Consider the following 5,508-nt stretch of genomic DNA (forward strand, 5'->3'; position numbering starts at 1 on the left):
TTAGGTATATCATCATTCAAATTGGCTATATTACCGGTGGTCTATAATCTCTGTTTCTATATATTTGAAGCTTATATATATATAAGCTTAAAATATTACTAAAATAAAAGGAGATAATGCGATTAGTGAAGTGCAGTCTAACAGTCAGTTTATCGTGAGGAATGAGCAAATTCCGTGTGATAAAAATACCCTCTAGCAAAAAAATGGTCAAAAATGTTAAATTTTATCGACCTTATCTTCTGTGTGTCTAAAGAATCTCAGTGGAAGGTCATACAAAAATTGTCAAATATAACTTCACGTTTCGACCCTGAGGGAGGCCCTCCTCAGAAACTATAATTTAATATGATGACGTTTACATATGAACTAAGTTAGAAACTTTCCCGTTTACAATAACGCTTAACTGAATAATATAGTTACAGATTTCAAATAATTACATATACGAAACTCTGAGCGCCAGTAACATTTCAATATCAAAGTTCAAAATCCATTGAGATTTTCCATAGTTACGCTACAAAATATATTAATTTATGGGTTATGTCAGTTATCATATTCATCCAATTTGATCAATGCGAAATACGAAGTAATAAGAAGCCCGCAAGAAATCACGTCGTAGTTCGCATCGATCAAATTGGATTAATATGATAGCTGACATAACCCATAAATTAATGTAATAGCGCGACTGTGAAAATTTTTAATGGATTTTGAACTTTGATATTGAAATGTTACTGGGTCTCAGAGTTTCGTATAGTTTTTTCTTGTGATGTCTACACGTTTTTGTTGATCTATACACCCGGTGTTCGGGTAATTCTGTACATCACATGTCGTTTTGATGAGTATTCATGTGTAAGTTGATACACAGGATTGGTTTCCTGTGTTTTTATTTTTCAATTTTGTCATTGTTAGAAATCTCTTACTATATTATTTGGTTAAGCATTATTGTAAATTGGAAATTTTCGAACTCAATTTGTATGTAAACGTAATTATATTAAATTACAGTTTCTGGGGAGTGCCCCCTCCTCAGTGCCGAAACGTGAAGTTATATTTGACAATTTTTATTTGACCTTCCACTGAGATCCTTTACACATTATCACAAATGCCTCCATCGTGTACGCACAGTGCGGGCATTATTGTCACTTGGATATAAGTCACTAATTTATGGGGTTGAAAATATTGGTTCCGGCGAAAGTAATTTCTATGATACTCTACCAAAACGTGGAAAAATATAGGATCAGACATTTAACAAACTGCAAACATCTACGGTTATCTGCAACAAAATAAAAAATTAATTAGCCTTAAAAATGTAGAAACAAATCTTCGAAAAATTTCGTAATACGTACTTCGACGGAAAATGTGAGTTTTCTAACCGAGAGTTTTCTATGATAAAAATGAAAAGATCCACTAACCATAAAAATTGAAATGAAACTCGTTAGATTCAGTTGACGGAAGATAATTGTAAGATTTTACGTATATATTAAAGAAATTTACGTCTTGAAAACGAAGAAATTGTTTTTATATAATTTCGCAGCAAAACATTAATTTCGAGGAATGCTCCTCAAGAAGATTATACAAATATGTACGAGAAAGTACTGAAAACTATTCTTGGATCACCGCTAAATCTTACATCTCTCTCAAAAAAAAAAACTTACTACCAATAAAATCAAGTAAAGTACCTACAGTGTTGTACAAGATAATGAGTATCATGATCAAAGTATAGATAAGATTATTCATATAAAAATTCTACTAGATAAGACGAAAGATATTTCTCATGCAATTATCTCCTTGAAAGATAAGATTATTTGCATATTTGCAGGTCCCATTTTTACTGGTTATTGCATATTTCACCATAAATCTATTGATCATGAATATTTTCGCTATATTTACAATATCTTTCGGTAGGGCACACAGTTAATAAATGAAATCCTACGTTGAAGCCGGCCAAACCTATTAGCCGGACTAAAAATATTGCCTGAATCTTCTGCGGATGAAAGAGTGTTTATATTTCTCTCAGATAGTGTTCCCTATTTAATCAAGGCAGCCAATACGGAATACCCTCCAAGTATTTTATCCCAATTTGATTCGTGTGACGTGCTTTGCCGACATTGTACATCGACTCGCTGAATAAGTCGATGTACTGATGGTTTACGATACAATGAACTGATTTCATCCAAGTTCGTTGATTTCATTTCAACTGATTTAATTTCAAGGTCACTTTTGGTACCTGTTTTCGATTCGTAAAGTATCACTTTATATGACTAACTTTGGAACTGCCGTATAAAGTATCTTTGCACGTCAGTTTCAATGCGCACTTTGAACTGCGCATCGAAACCTTTATACTATAAATGGATGAAAATGAACAGTAGATTTATTTAAATGAAGATGAAAGGTGAACTGAAACTCACATTACTTCTTCAAGCTAATAGACAAGGTAAATTTACCTAAGACTAGCAGCCCATTGCGGATCCGCAGGCGAATATTCTCAAATGCCTATTACTTGTGACGAATCTATTAGACATAGCCATATGCTCTCGCGGATTTTTCTCTAAGCTCATCGCGACGTTGAAAACTTTGAAACCTAACCTGAAAATTCACATATTATAACGGCCCCTAATACTGGCTAATACCAGTTCTAATTGTAAATGAGCTGTTAGAAGATAAATTAGCAACCTCATAGACGACAATAGGTACTACACGATGTTGAGTAGAGAATCATTTTGATTGTCCAAATAAGTTTTCATGTACGACACTCACGGCTAACAATAAATTTCATAAAGTAAGCATTTTTCAACTGCTATCAATGATCGTATTACTATTCAGAATATTTCTAGAATCTAGCTATTAGTTCGAATAACGCCGCAATTTGGTTTTCGACAAAAAAGTTCCTCATATGACAATTTGTCTCAGAAGTAATTTGCAAAATGAGATGAAATCAAAAAATAATTCCAGTGTAAAATTTTCAAACATAATTTTTTTTACGTTATCCGATAGTATAGACGGGATATTGTCTGGACCTGGCATCACCGATTGAACGTAAGTAGACAATTTATATGAAAATTCCGCACTCGAAACTTTAGATGCGTTTTTCTCGAAACGTGGTTTTTCAAAATGGTGTACACTCTCAAAGGAAGAGTTTTCAAGCTACCCGTCTCAAATTTAGGGGCAACATTTTTCACACTATTCTTTATATAGTTATGGAAGCTTTTTTTTGCCATCTTCATTTTTTTAACAAAAAAACTGTTAAAAACTGTCGTAGGCTAAATTCGATACTTTTTTATAAGCCACCATCATTTTGTGAATTTTGATTTAAAAAAAGAACCTCCATAGCAACATAGCAACTTTCATACTCATAATTTTGTTTCAGATAATATTTACAACCACAACAGTGTAAACCGTGAGGACTTCGTTTTTTTGAAGACATTTTCAACCGTTAAAAAAATGTAATACAAAGGAAAGTTCAAAAATTTATATTCTGTTCTCCTTGATATTGGAGATATCTCTACCTGTTCTCCTTTGATTTGACATAAAAAAAATCAGACTGATTAGCGTATTTTAACCATCAAATCTTATTTTCAAATCGAAATGTAAAATGCTTCGTGAGCATTAATTTTTACGTCCAATCATAGTAGACCAATTTTCGGCTAGCTGGATTTGGGTATAGAAGCTCATTAAGGCTTCCGGATAAACATACTAAAATGCCCAATCGATACCTGTCGAGCTCGACCCGCCATCTTGGAAAAAAGGTACACTTTTTCAGTTTCTCGCTTATATCTCGGGATATATTACTCACATCGCAAAAATTGTTTATATGTGCTGTATAAATTTCGTATAACACCGATTTCCTAGTTTTTCGCATACCTGCCTCGTTGAAAAGAGCAAGTGGAAATGGAACCAATTCGTACTCCATGTATTCAACGAGTTCGTCAATATTTTTATTTCGCAATGGCAATTCTTTGAAATAGCATTAAAGGGTCGATAGGCACCTCCACATCGTACAGCTTGATCGCAGAACTAATTGTAGGCAAAGGACGAACTCGGTTGTCATGCTTTATTTTGACGTTTTCAAAATTTCCTCCAATGATAGTCTTGATTGCTTTTGTTCCGATTTCACCTGCATTATGACAGTTTATTTTGTCATTACCAATTACCCCTGTGCTGATCGACAGGATTGTTTCGCTAGTCTGAAATGGATAATGGCAAACAAGCCCGTTTTCAGTCGCTTTACGCCTTAGTTATCCCTTTCTATTCTAGATTCTCATGAATCGACATGCTGTTCTTCGCCGACAAAGGCTGTGCCACAGTATTTTTCTAAACATTCGCAGATTTGATGGATAGCAGTCATCGCTACAACCCACTTAGAGAGTGAACTATCAGTGCATCCTCGACCTATAAGACCACCGGAAACTTTCGTGGCTCGCACAAGATCTTGCTTGACCACCATATCGGAGCAAGGTCCCAACCAATCTTTATCGGTTCGCCTTATCGTAAATTAGTCATCGTCCACAAACTTTTGTTGTTCGTCGTTCTCCATGTGGGACTATAGATTCAACATATCTTGAAGATACATATTACATGCTTTGGCGTACGGGTAGTGGCCACTCGTGTGAAAGAATGGAAACATTTGCTGTATGGTTTGTAAGTGACCGCTCCAGTCACCTGCTCTTTCTACCTGTATGAATTTTTTCATCAATGTGACCATGTGAAAAAACTGCATCCACAATTTTGCAGTAGGACCTTTTTTTCCACCTCTTGTAACTGGGTCCTTATTTTGCTGCAGATCTCTTCGATCACAGTGTCTTCCGTAATGGTCTCCATAGTCGGAGGATTCTGAGTAAAGTTGCTCAGGACATTCTCGATGGCCTCACGTTCTGCGGTGACAAAATCTACATCTTTGAAAATAGTTTTTGCCAGAGCCAACTGAGTAAGAAGATGTGCCCTGATAGCTCGTGCATAAGCATGCCCCGTTAAATTTTTTTCAGTCGACGAAGGCGGACATCATCTATCGGCGGACGTCCACCTTTTTTGCCTGTTGCTGGATCCTTGAAGAATTTGATATAACAGCGTTCATGATATAAAGCTTCGACCGCGACCAAGTCTGCAACAATTTCTATCCGGTGTGTTACCTCGCGACTCCATTTGTCGTTTCTTTTTCTAGCTGCCTGCAGCATGATTTCTTTCACAAATAAACTCCAAACGTTGTGCACTTTGGTACGTTTATTGGTAGGCTTCTTTTTTTCTTTTTCATAGATTGCATTTTTGAATTCGAAACTTGGTATGTATGACCTAAGCTTTGATTTTATTGGCAAAGTAGCCGATACTGCTTGATTAGAAGATTGTTTTTTTAACTAAGCAATAAAACTGTGCTCCCGAATATTCTTAAATATAATATTCTTTTCGACACGCATCGTGTATGTACCTTCACTTCACACAGTCCCTCCAACATTTGTTTCTTACCATAACCTCTTCGGTCACTTGCTTTTCTCAAAGTACTCAGTCCTAGGCAACCCGGTCTTT

The sequence above is a fragment of the Diprion similis genome, chromosome 14 (genome assembly GCF_021155765.1).
Source record: "Diprion similis isolate iyDipSimi1 chromosome 14, iyDipSimi1.1, whole genome shotgun sequence".
Taxonomy (NCBI): Eukaryota; Metazoa; Arthropoda; class Insecta; order Hymenoptera; family Diprionidae; genus Diprion; species Diprion similis.